We start from the raw sequence: 14,338 nt of genomic DNA, 5'->3' as shown, positions 1-14,338 counted from the left end.
TGAAGCAGAAAGTGATTTTGGTGATGATAGTGGCTGTACAGAAGAGTTTTTCGATGAAAATTCGCATTCAACTGATTCTGATATGTATGTTCAAACATAATTAATTTTTCTAGTGATAATGTATTTTGAAAAATTTATAAAATATATTAGCATATCAAGATATATATATATATACAAAATTTATAGGTTGATTTTTATACTATTTCTTAACCTGTATGCTTAAAATGCCCTAGAAAACCGCGCTATGAAAGTCACATAAGTCGATAAAAAAATGGCCAATTTTACCCATTGTCAATTTTCTTATTTTTTAATATAATTGTTGAATTTTAAATCAGAAGTACATTAATATTTTGCTAACTGATCATTTGTATCTGCGAAAATTTGTAGGAGATATTAGCTGAATACAAATTTAATTTTCTTCTAGTTGCACTATTTATTAAACCATAATCCAAATCTACTGTTAAAATATAAAACAGAATTAAGAAAAATGATTTTTACATTAATATATGTAATATATGCTCTTCAGAAACTTTAATTTTATTAAAGATCGTTCTTATATGTACAATAAGTCATTAAAAATAGAGTTAAATGAAGTTCTGGTAATACACTTTTCAACAATATATATCTACACCTTTATTAAAATGTTTACTGATTAGCTATGCGTTTTTTTTTTTTTTTCATATTTTAAACAATGTAATTATTTCTAATTTCAGAAGAATTCCTGGCCGTTTTAAACCTTCCAAGGGCCCTAAGATAATGCAAATCTCGAAGAACCTTTTTCCCTCTAAATTTTTTATTGATTTTAATTCAATTTTTATTCAGCAATTTTGAGTAGTAAATTTTGAAAACTGAAGTCACAAGTCCCTTTCTAAAAAGCCATTTCAATATTGTACAAATAAAAAAAGTGCACAGTCAAAACGTAAAATTAATTTTAAGAAATATATCGAAAATAAAAGACAACACTCTAAACAATATTGTAAAAGGAGAGAATATATTTCTTTAAACTGTAAAGCTCCAAATTTTTTAGAATTATAAAATAGCATAACGAATAAATTGTAAATGGTAATTAGGAATATTACAAGAATAAAGTTCCAAAATTAGTTTAATCAATACTTGATTATGACTGAATAAATTTGACTGTAGGGCCCTCTGTCATTAAATGAAAGTATAAAACTAAATATCTTTCTACAACTACTACAAATTATCAAGAGTTGAGGATATTTTTCTTTGTTGCTTTTTTTAACTAATCACTCTTTGTTAAGATTTGTCATTTAATCAGACTCGTCATATTTAAATACTTCTTCATCCAACTAGAATATTATGTGAACTTACCTGTATATGCATTTTGCGATTAATATTTATCATAAATATTCTTTATAAGCTTCTTATGCATTCTGCTTTCAAAATTTACATCATCAATGGAAAAATAAGAGAATACAGCGTTTCAAAATTACCTAAATTTGTAACAATGTCTCAAAAGACAAAAGAAATCACACTGAAAATATTTTAAAATAATATTAAATACATTGCAATATTATAAAAATCAAATCAATAATAAATGCGGGATAAGTTTAAAAAATAGTAAAAAATGCTTTCTTACGTATTATTATTCCATTTTCAGTTGTAATGTTCCATTAAAATATCTTGAATTTTATTTTTAATTCATAAAATAAAATAAGGACTTTTTTAGGAACTTAAATAACAAACTAACTGATAACATATGCACGCACACACAAAGCAGAGGGGGGGGGGATGGAAAAAAATTTACTTTTAACACGGAAGCATTATACTTTAAACTTCACAGATATCTCCGAATTTTTCGTTTAAAATTATTCAAAAATTAAAATGTGAATTATTCAGACTTTAATCTAAAAGTTTTAATTTAAAAAATAAGATTTTCTTCCAAGAATAAAAGTGAATGTACATATATGCGTCTATCGGTCTATTTAAAATATAGACCAATGTACGTAGAGATACCAAATTTAACACACGTATATTTGGAAGAAAGAAATATGCAATTTAGTGCATTTAAAAATATTGATACAAAAAATAATGTTATATCTAACGTAAATTATCTTAAAATTAAAAAAAAAATTCATTAATTTTATTGGTTTATCAGTCTTTGCGTATTTTTATTCTGTAAAAAGAATACATATCTTAGATCTTAGCATGTATGTTTTATAGTCAAGATCTTCCGTTCATATTTACGAATGAAAATGTAAAGTTTTTATATAAACGAGAATACTAGATTTTTAAATATAAGATAAGATGCATTTTTATAAGTATATCAGGCTTTTAAGTTATTTATTTCATGTGTATATGAATTATTTATTTGATTACCAGATTTATCAAAAGCTTTGAACAGATTTAATTTCAAATAGTAGGAAATTTATCAACTCTTAAATTCTCTTATTGACTTGTGTACTACTAATTAGCTGAAATGCACATTTAAATGATCCACTTATCTGAAAGCAATTGGAATCGTTTGTGATGGTAATAGTTAAGTTCAAGTGTAATTTTTTAGAATGGAATTTCTATTTCAGATTTTCTTTTAAAGTTAATAGATTTTCATTTGAGAACTATATTTAGCATACTTTGACTGTGAATGAATAATGCAGAGAATTGATATGATTTGTAAGTAAAAACTATTTTTTACTGTACATTGACACGGAAAAAAAGTCAATATTTCTCTTGATTTTTGATCAATTAAAATTCTAATTAAAAATTCAAAAGAATCATTTTCCTACCCGCCAAAGTATATATTTGCCAAATTTGAAAGGCAGATGGCCTGGTGTGTACAGAGCCAACATATACACACAGAGACAAAAGTTTTTTTTCCTTGTGTTTAAGCATCAAAATTTAGTTAAAATACCAATACATTTTCTCGTCAACATATGTTTTAGCAAACCTAGACTAATCACTCCCTACCCCCTTTTTTTCAAACAGCCACGCATGATTTATTGGCCTTTCATGACCCGTATGCAAATGTCTGTACGCATCTATCCCACTACCAGTCTAAAGATCGTGGATTTGAAATTTGATTCCAACTATTCTGCCCTATTCATTACAAACTACCATTGTGAACCATATGCCCTAAACTACTGTTTAGTGTGATAACACTCTAAAAAGCAATTAAAAGAGCTACTTTAAAAAATGAATGTTAATAATGAAAAGTCAATTTATTTCTTGAAATTTATAAAGGCATTCTCAACAGTACAGAAATATTATGCTATGTTATTATTTATAAGCCAATAATTCAGGCATTGATAGTATTCATTTTACTACAATTTGTAGTAAAAATCAACATAAATATAAGTAAAGTTTTCCCGTCCTGCTACGACGAGTTCTCGCGTTTCACAACGGCCCGGGTTGTCCGTTCTGTTGATTTGTCAGTGTGTAGATATGGCCAAACCCTGTTGGCATAAATAAAGCCCAAACGGTAGATTCTAGGCTATAGTTTTAGTTACAATTAAATTACATTATGCACAAGGGTTAACATTTGGGGATATACAGCTTTGGTGGCTCAGGAATCATTTCCAATCCTTCAACAAACACTACTGGACATCACGTCCCCTACAGTGAAGCAAGCAAGGGGGGAGGGGAGTTCTGTTCTCTCTTTGCTTCTTCACACCCCGTCCTTCCGGTCACGACCTTACGAAGGTCATGCCCCGGTCAGTGCTCTCCAGGGTCGACCTTGGAACCCGGGGTGCAAAATTTGGCCGAATATTGCCCCGTGGAGTGAGAAAACCGATTCTTACTATATATCAAAAGACGGCGTGAATAATTAACACTAGATTCTTAAAAAGATTGTTACAAATTTAGCTTATTTAGCTATGCTTTGAGATTTATACTTCCCATTCGGCTGCTTTATCCCCAAAATGACTTATTTTCTCGAGAAAACTTGAGAAATATTGTTAAAAAAAAAGATGATGGCTCAAAACTAAACTATAAAAAAAAGAGGAAAGAGATGAAACGGATAGCTAAATTTATGCAAAGCAGTACAAAACAAAAAGACAGAGTCAAATTTGTCCAAGGAATTTTAAGGGTCAGAAATTTGATGATAATTTGTTTTCCTGACTGTATCTTCCGTTAAATTAAAAGCCAAGACAAATAAAATTATCATAATTAAACCTATATTAATAGGAAGTAAATAAAGGCCCTGGGACTTGCTTGATCGATGAATTTCGTCTCATGCATGGACAGGAGCAAGCATCCTGTTTAATCCAGCTGTTAACTAGAGCTAAGGTGTTCTTTTCGCCAGCACAGGATGACTGGTACTGTAAGAGAGTTTAAAGAAATATCTACAATACAAAATCTTGGTTTAATTATAATAGGAAGGGATCATTATTATAAATACACATGAATACTGTTTAAAGATAAAATTTCCTTGTTGCTTAAGCTTAAAAATATGTTGAAATACCCCTTGTTATTTAGCTTAAAAAGCTGTTAAAATTTCCCTAGTTGTTTAGCTTAAAAAGCTGTTAAAATTTCACTTATTGCTAAGCTTAAAAAGCTGCTAAAACTTTCCTTGTTGCTTAACTTTAAAAATTGTTAAAATTTTCCTCGTTGTTTAGGGTGTTAAAATTTCCCTTGTCACACACAATGGCAAGAATATCTTTCAATAATCCTTCGGGTTACCATTTCCAGTCAATTTGTTGTTATTACTTATCACAGACAAGCCTGCTGACGAAGTCAGCGATTTAAGCCTAATTTGTGCAGTATCTTCTGATGGTAAAGACCCCTGCACACCGGAAGGCAGAAGTCTGATTTCCAGCTCATATGAAAATGACATTCACACAACCCGTTTTTACAGGGGGGGGGGGCTCTTTCACACAGCTCACAGATTGAACTCAGGGGGAAGAACAACCATGCCCTAGGCCTGGACGCCGGCCTTCATGTCAATTTTTCATACGTATTCTTTAAGTTCATTTTCCCTTCTAGCTATTATTGTCCCCCATGGCAAATGACCAGTAAGCATTCCAGTTTTTAAACTGCCCCTCCCCCATAGATAGAGTATTCTTGGCATTCGTTAAAATTTTGCGACGTCATACGCTCTCTTATCTCAGAAGAATCCGAAAGGGTGTGACAGTACTTAAAGAGAGTTTTTGCACTGTTCCATTTACTTTTTATCCCGACATTTTAGTTTGTAAGTCTGATCTGTGTAAGCGAAATCTAATCAACATGGGACTTATTCCGATTTCGATCTACCGATCACCCGTTGCGATTTTACTTGACCAAATTATCACCCCAGCGACGAAAATCAGAAGTCTTTTGGTAAGCATATTTGAAATATTAAAACATTGGTAAATGTGCAGTTACTGCTGATCTTTTCCTATATTCAAATCCATTGTCTGGACAACATTCAACGTGTTTAGCATGAATTTTTTGATGAAATAAAGTTTGTGATTAACAAAAATAACTTTAATACCGCCAGTTTTTTTTTAACGGGGACTACATATCAATATCTAATTTCTCTGAAGAGGGAATAGTGAATTCGCCATAAAACTGATTGATATTTTGACTTCTGAAATGAGCAGTTCAAAAAATAAGACTTTTACGACTGTAAAGTATAAAATATCTCGCAGCAAAAATTCTCAGTTTGTGAAGTCAATCATTGCACTGACAGAGATTAGATAAATAAAAACAACATCCATTCCATGATTATGCCATAATCCCCTCATTTTTTTAGGAAAATATGAATGCTTTTATCATTGATTTATCAACAGCCTAATTCTGTTTCGTTCAATATAAAATTTGACTCTTATTTAAAATCAAACTGAACGAGAGTTTATATTTTCTATTTGGAAATTCTTAGTCAATAAGTCAAATGATTTCTATCTGTAATTTCCTTTTCAATATACCAACACATATTAAGAAGCAAAATAATTTAACGAAAAAGTAACGATAAAGAATTTTAATATATTTATTATAAATATCTATGACATACTACCCTATAGATCTCCAGAAAACTCAGGAGTTTTTTTTTTTTTTTTTTTTTTTTTTTAAAGCAAATGTCTGAAAAATTGGTGTAGTTTAGTTGTCTATTTTAATTCTTGAAGGTCTTTAGATTTAATACTGAACTGGGATTTTTTTTTTCTTTCTAGTCCGCTTCTTAGCATATTTCCATTGGAATTCGAATTTCAAGAAAAGACTCGTTCGAAATTTACCTGTTTTTCTCGGAAACTTGTATTTACGGCAATTTAAATCAGTATCATGGTAATTTCCCGAAGATAACAATTGTAGATTGTTATCTTCGAAATAGAAGTCGGGAGAATTGTTAATTTTAATTTTATCTTTGGCGACATGAAAGATAAAATCGTTCTTTTCGAAACGCAAAATCAAAAATTTAATTGAATTTGTCTTGCATATAGTTTTAACTAATAATATGTTAATATTATACTGTAAAAGCATTCTTTTTATAATATAGATTTTCTAGAGCTAGTTCAATTACTTCTTCCTTTCAGCTTTTATCCAATTTGCATAATATACGCAATGTTAAGACTCAAAAGTCAATTTATTTTATTAAAACTGCTTATTATACAACTAATAAATGTAAAAATTCCAAAGATACTTTATTTTCTTTTTTTCCTTCACAGTCTCGTCCAAAGCCAGTAGGAGGCAGTCCTGATACCAAACCTGCTACTGCCGCTTCAGGTGAATACATTTTAGGCAATGCTTTATAAAATTTTTTTTTCACTGTGACATCTTTTATTAAATTGCATTTCTTAATATTTCACGCTTTGTGAAAGGTTGGATATTTGAAATCCATAATATTGCTAAAAAATGGAAATTACCTATGATCTCGAGATTCATAGTAAATGGTCTAAATTTCCTGGATACAAGTTTAACCCTTTAACCAGGATATCTTCCATTATCATTGGTAAATTGAAGTTGGGTTCAGTCTATGCTTAAAAAGAAAACGTACAACATTTCTCTTTTTAAGCGTGTTGAAATATAAATTTCTCATTGGAATCACAGTCTTGATTATTCTATTTAGTTGATTGAACAGTATAGTACTTCTATGAATCTTGTTATTTTCAATAACTGGCTGTTATAGCAAAGGAGGTTAACTATGGTTTTTTTTAATCACTCCAACACAAGTTTTAAATAATAAGTACTACGTTGCTTCAATCCAAATTCGTATCTGAATTGGAAGGACCCTCTCGTTTGCCACTTTTCCTTTCGTCAACCCTTATCTGAAAAGCGGGAAATGCCATTACAGAGGCATTTCCCGACAAATTCTTGTTTTTCGCGATACGAAAATAATCAATGAATTTGAAACTTGTATAAACACGAATATAAAGCGGTAGATATCCTGGTATAATTTAGACAAATAAGTATCACAACTCAAGTTTCAATTTGATCTATTTAATTAGCTTTTTGATTAAATATTGACTATTAATAGCTTGGTTTTTCATCGTTATGATAAATAATCTCGATATTCGACTGATTAAATATCTTTGTAATGTGGCTCGCAGCATGTACTAGTTAACCCTTTTTAGGGCCGTGGGAAGTATGCTTCCCACCAAATTTATCACTCTTTGTATGAATTTATGTAGGTTGGCATAAGTTCTGACAAGTTTTTTTAGAAAGACAGAAACTTAGATGCTTTAGTTCTTTATCTCACACAAAATGATGTGTTACTTAATTATTAATTTACCAAATAAATTAATTAATCAAATTAAATTTATCTAATAAGCTAAATGAATCCTTTTCTTATTCTAATTTTAAGCCTATAATATGACTAGAAAAAAATGGCCATTTAAAGGGTTAAGTAACATTTGAAAGTATATGGAATTTATTCCTCTCTACGATTGATTAATTTCAGAAATAATCGCTAAATAAAAAATATATATATAAGCAATTGGCAATATGCGATACTAGATTAAAAATAAAATTTGATTATACGAAATTAGACTTGAATTGAATATCATTGATATATTTAAATCATTAATATACAGGGTGCTTATAATTAAAGTTCCACTTTGAAATGGTTATAAAAGGAAAACTACAGGACCAAATGTTATCAAACTAGGCAATGGTTTAAAGAAAGTCATGGGATTTTTTTTTTAAGGAAAAGAAAGATTCAAATCTCAACGCTTGGGGAGGAATAGCCCTGTATGCAATATTGTTAAGCAAAGTAGGGCAAAATGTATTTAATCGTTTCTGAAACGTGTTACAAAGCATGTTTAATGTGGCGTCCACCACTTTTAAAGAAAGTTAAATCGCATTACTGCATTTTCAACAATCGCTCTTGGCATATCAGGAGGAATATGACGCACATGTCGGTGTACCGCATCTTTCAGTTCCGCCAAATTGTTTAGATTATCACCATAAACAGTGCTTTTGAGATAACACACGTTGCACATGCTTTGTAACACGTTTCAGAAACGATTAAACATTTGAAACTGGTGTCTTCATGTCATATTTTGTTTAACAACAATAGAGCATACAGAGCCATTTTTCCCCTGGTGGTGAGTTTTCGAACTTTTTTGGCAGAAAAGAAACTTTATGACCACCTATTACCAAGTTTGATAACATTTGGTCCAGTAGTTTTCCTTTTATGCCCATTAACCACCCTGTAGATTAACATACTTGCTTGGATTAGCACATGATATGAAATGGAGGAAAGGAATGATACATCGTTAAAAGCTACGTCCTCCTTGTCAAAGTATATAAGGTAATATGAATGGCAGTCATTGTGAACATTAAAATGGGAACTAAGGGTGAAGATCCAAGGGTCATGACCGGACATAATTCAACATATTCCGCAGCAGTTGCGTAGTGCAACTCGATCATAAAACCATTTCTATTTCCATAGTAGAAGCGAAACTCGTCTTATTTATACGGCGACTTTTCATGCTCATACTCGTGGTGTCCACTACCTGGGAGAAAATGTTTAATGAGTATTTGCAACTTGGATTTCAATTTCTTTCAAATTGCCTCCGTCTCGCAAATCAAAGGCATGAGCATCTTTTAACATAATGTTATTAAAATTTGATGTTACTGTAAAATATTAATGATATTCAACGACATGTACATTGTAGTACCAATACTGAAATTGTACATTATATCTTGTAAGGATAGGAGAAGAATTTAGTTAAAATGTTGCTTCTACTGTTTTTTTTTTTTTTTTTTTTCCCGAATTTCAAAGCAAGTTAATCACAACTCATTCTGAAATATAGAGATAATCAAATTGATTTTTTCCCCCCTAGCAATTTTTCAAGGAACTGATATTCCCTTTAAATTCATTTTAATATATATTCAAAACGGTCCTGACTTTATTTCCTTACAATGAAAATTTAAACATTAAAATTGATGTCTGGGAATTCCTCCATTTTTCAGGGTCAGATTCCGAGCTACTTAGCAGTAGGCGTCACTTGCACGTTTTTTGAATTTTACCTTTGTATCCAATTTCTCCAAACATTTCACAGGTCAGAATCCGATGACAATTCCATGCCATCACAGCTGATATTCGTCGTCCATTTGTCCATGATCGGGAAAAAATATGTAGATAATTATATTTGATTATGTAAAAAAAAAAAAAAAAAACTCTGCACAAGAAGCGTCTGCTGCCAGCGCGTCAAAAACAAACGACTTGAAGGACATTATTAGGCAATTACAGATAAAATTGTGGTAACCCCCACAAATTTATGGTGGTCATTTATCATTTTTTTGGGTTTTTTTTTCTATTTAATTTCTTTATTTTAACTTACAAAAAAACTATAAATAAAACAAATGATATTTGACCCCATGAAATGCCAATAATGCTTAGGATGTTGCGATTCTTACCCGGAAGGTCTGAAGCCACGCTAGGCTTATTTCTAAGACTGACAAAATACACTAGACTATAAGTCAGGGGGGGGCGCTGCCCCCCCAACACCCCATTAAAAAAATAATTCAGATAAATGTTGTGATTATTGACTCTAATTTTTGAAGCCATGTTAGGCTTAATCCTAGGGCTGACAAAATACACGAGAGTAAGTCAAGGGGGGGTATTGAAATATTTATGATAAAGATCTAAATGAAACGATTCATTTAATTATACGTATAATGAAGCCTGATGAAATGCTCACTTGCTTTTAAGTATAATGAATTGCTCAAAATTAATATTAAATGATGACGAAATTATTTTTTGCTCCGATTTTTTAAAATAATTTCTTAATTTTATGCTGAATATGTTCTCATGAAAGAATTCATATTTTTTTTCATTTTAAAAGCATAGTTTATAAAAGTTAATAGCTGTGTGAAATTAACGAAATTTAAAATTAGAGGTTAAGGTGAAAGGTTAAGCGATAAGGTTAAAGGTTACCATAAAAAAGAGTACGTATGCCGATGACGGCAGCCAGAAATTACCGTTTATCGCCAAATTTCTTGCCACTTTGGCAGAGGCCGTATACGGGAGCTGAGCCAGAAGTAATACAGAGGAGGTGAATCGACACCGCAACTCATTGGAATGAAATACGCAACTCATTGGAATGAAATAAAACAATTACTGTAAAAACATTTTAGAAACCTACTACAGGGTAGGAGGATATGTCGAAAACGAACGGCGCCAAAAGATGCTGGTCATTCGGAAGAGCAACTGTCTGAGGGCCTACAGGTGCTGTTCGCTCTGAGAGAGCATCTATAAGTAAGCGCCTAAAGGCACTGTTCGCCGCGAAAGGGTTATGAAAGTTGGTGAACAGAACATATACGAGTTAAATAAAAAGAGGAGAAATCTGGATTTTAGATAACTATAATAAAAATGCATTACCTTTTTACTTGTATAAGCTGAAATAAAACTTTTATTGAATCTATAATATTAAAGAAATTATGTAGTTTCGTCAAACCGAAACACACTAAAATTGTTTAATTATCTAGTATCGCCTCCTTTTCAAAAGGAAAGGCCGCCATGTATTGGTGATTATTATGAGTGTTAGTGATCGAAGGACTCCCAATTTCGAAAGTCAGATTCCTCTTTATATATAAAGGTGCAAGGTGAAGTTGTCTTCGTGATCTTGGTATGAGAATAAAGAAGTTTAACCCTTTGTAGTCCGAAAAGTAATTCGATGCATAATTATTCACCTAATATAAAGACTTGTTTATAATTATTTTTCGAAACGATATATAATTGTTTTAAGTGGAATTCTTCCAAAAAATTAATTTACACCTTTTTACCATCCTGTAGGTATTACTGGCAATCCAAATTTTAGATAAATACATAAAACCTGAAAATGATACACCCTCTTGAATGGGGTCTGAGAGGAGCTATAGGAGTGCAAAGGGTTAAAATGACGGCTGAAACGCAATTTTCATCTGATCATTGTTCAAAACTCTAAAGTCTTTGACGAGTTTAGTTTAGTTATATTAACGTTCCGTTTTAAGCAACACTAGGGTTATTTTGAACCGAGGTCAGATGACGAGGACGACACCTGAGCTGGCATCCCCTCTCCACACCACGCCGCACCAGCGGGAGGACGTTTGGCCATGATGGATTTAACGTGCAATAGACCCCTTTAAGCGACGGTTCTTCGGTGGAATTGGGTCTCGAACCTGAAACCCTATGGCTGATGAGCCGAGATCTTACCACCAGGCCACCGCCGCCCCAAAGTTGTTGTCAAAACAAAGTGTTGCGTTATACGACAGCGAAATACAATTGCATAAATCTCCAATGCTTTGCGATGACTTGGTGGCATTTTTGACTTTGCAGCTAATGCATACTCGAGATCTAACTCAACACAGATCCGCGATGTGGGTGGGTGGACAGATGCACATTAAATCCATGAGGGGCAAATATTCTCCCATTATTCTGACGCGAAAATTCGGGAAGGGCTCTATTTGTTATCGCCATTTAACCGCGTTAAACTAGATTTGGCACAAATTAAGCCACAGTACATGTAGCTTCAAAGCAAGGCTTTAATCTAAATTCCTCTGCCTTCCAATTATTGAACTGTGTATGGCATTTTTAACAATGCTTTTATACACATCAACAGTAGCTGATATTTTAAATTCATAAATCTTCTAATTAAGCCTTAATTTGATGATTCTTTTAATATTTTAAAAATGTTATGGGTATCGGTTTTCTAGCTCGTGACTATTATAAACTTGAAAGTATTGAACTTTCATTTCTGATGGAAATATTCCCTTAAATTGTCCCATGTTAAACTGACTTTTTGAAAAAAGAATCTTTCTCGTGTAAACAAGCTAAAATTGTATTGGCTGATTTCGCTTATTATTTTTAAGAATATCCATACACGATTAGGTTAGAGTACCAATTCTTGAATTACAGACTTGAATTTGAAACGCATATCCAATAAATGATAAGATAGCCTAAATCTCATTGAATTTTATTTAATGAATCCAGCATCTTTACATTATTGTAAATCGATTTAAATGAATGTCAGTTGCAAGATTTTGAAATTAATCGACTACGTTACACTCCTTTATTAAACCATATATATTGTAACTACCTATTTTTATGTACAGAACATGAATCGGACAATGTCAATCAAACCTTAAAGGGCAAGGCAGTTATCTCTTAGTTGCTTCTAACGACCAGGAATGTTCGCTGGATATGCTTATTTTGTTTAATTTCAATCAAATATCTTATGCATAATTTTTTTAAATCAAGAACCCCATAATAAAGTAATTTTAAACCACAAATTATGTACTATCGATTTGTTTTTTAGTAGCTTAGAGCTAATCCTATTCAATCACTACATGAGTATTGCTAATGAAAAACATTTGGATCTAATCCATCTTGCATCTAGCAGCACTTTACCCGAATTAAAACCAGCTCAGAATGCAAAATAAGTAACCATAATCTTTCAGCTTATGGGTATATTTCTTAATATATTTTGTTACTTCAGAATTTATTTTCCTGTGAAATTTATAAGCAAACAAAATTCTTTAAGGTATTCAACTTTCAATAATACAAGAGAAATATTTAATTAAATATTCATATAAACAATGAAGACGACTAGAATTTTGTTTCAACAATAAAAAGTAATGGTATAAATTATATGTACAATCTCTTCTAATTTTATGAAAATTAGAAAAAATAATTAAATCGGAATCGTTAAAGGTAATTTTTAAATTTTAAGGAAAAACAATCTTTTTTTTTTTTTTCTTTTCCAGAAGTTATCGATGAAAAATAATTTCAATTCTAAAAATAGCTCCAAAGTGCGTATTGGAGCAGCTGTAGCTTAGTGAGAAGGTCCTATCTTCGGTTTGGACAGATCAAGTTTCAAACTCGATTCCATCGTGTATCGGATTTAACATGTGCCGTGTAAGTGCATCTAGCACATGTTAAATCCGTTAATCAAATGTCCTTCAGCTGATTTGGAGCGGAGGAAGCAACTTAAATTTCATTTTCGTCATCTGATAGCGGTTAAAAATAGGTTTGTACCAAATAACCTTAATATTGCTTTAAAACGGGACGTTAATTTGACTGAACTAAAATGCATATAAAAAAGTAGATTTATGTTTTCGAACAGTGCAAAACATACATGTGATCCTTTTTATTATTTGTTTATATTTCGTGAATAAGAAAAACTATTTAAATTCGGATACTTTCAAAGGAATTCCACAGCTTAAATATTGAATATTTCAATCGTAACCTGCTTCTAACCGTGCAATGACTTTAATTCTATAGTGGCGCGATGTAATTTATAACAGAACTTCGACAACAATAAACGACTTGCAATAAACATGATTTCACGCGCATACATCTTTTTTATTTCCGCTACGACTGTTTAATGATATTGATGTAACTGCCTATAACACGTCGTTGGAGGTTTTCAAAGAAATAAACTCCATGAGAACGACTCTTCATTCTTGCACAGTTGATTATATGCGTAAACAGTATTTGATGTCGTTGAAATTATTTAAAAAAACTCATTAACTAAACCAATTTTTTTTTTCTTTCAGGACAATCGAAATTGCCCTCTACCAGATCATCATAGATGTAACCATGAGCATCTCATCATAGTTTCTAATGTTGAACTTATAACATAGCACATAATTTAGCATTTTATTGTAAGGTTAATGATTTAGTTTGCAATAAACATAATTTTCTTAAATGATGCACTTTGTTTTACTAGTCTGCATATTTTTGATATCACTTCACCAAAGATGTCTATACTTTTTTTTTTTTTTTTGCATATAATCTGGTAAAGATGAGTTTTCACTTGTTGGAAATATTATATGTATAAGCCAGCGATAGTGGTCTCCCTAAAACTTTCTCGTATACTTCCGAATAAAGGCATCTTTCCCCCCGTTTTTTAAAAACTGCACTAGGGTTCTTTTTAGGCATGTTAATGTAAACTAAATTCAACCCTCCTGCATAAAATTACGG

At 31.5% G+C, this 14,338-nt stretch overlaps 1 long non-coding RNA gene across 1 annotated transcript; it reads left to right on the top strand.

Annotated features, from left to right (window-relative positions):
- Positions 1–5,139: 5,139 nt before the first annotated feature.
- Positions 5,140–14,025, top strand: LOC129975024 (uncharacterized). Its single transcript, XR_008785004.1, has 3 exons — positions 5,140–5,274; positions 6,597–6,654; positions 13,912–14,025. It is a non-coding gene; the product is annotated as an uncharacterized LOC129975024 (long non-coding RNA).
- Positions 14,026–14,338: the final 313 nt, after the last annotated feature.

This window comes from Argiope bruennichi, chromosome 7 (genome assembly GCF_947563725.1).
Source record: "Argiope bruennichi chromosome 7, qqArgBrue1.1, whole genome shotgun sequence".
Classification (NCBI taxonomy): Eukaryota; Metazoa; Arthropoda; class Arachnida; order Araneae; family Araneidae; genus Argiope; species Argiope bruennichi.
This window is presented reverse-complemented; position numbering and strand designations above follow the sequence as displayed.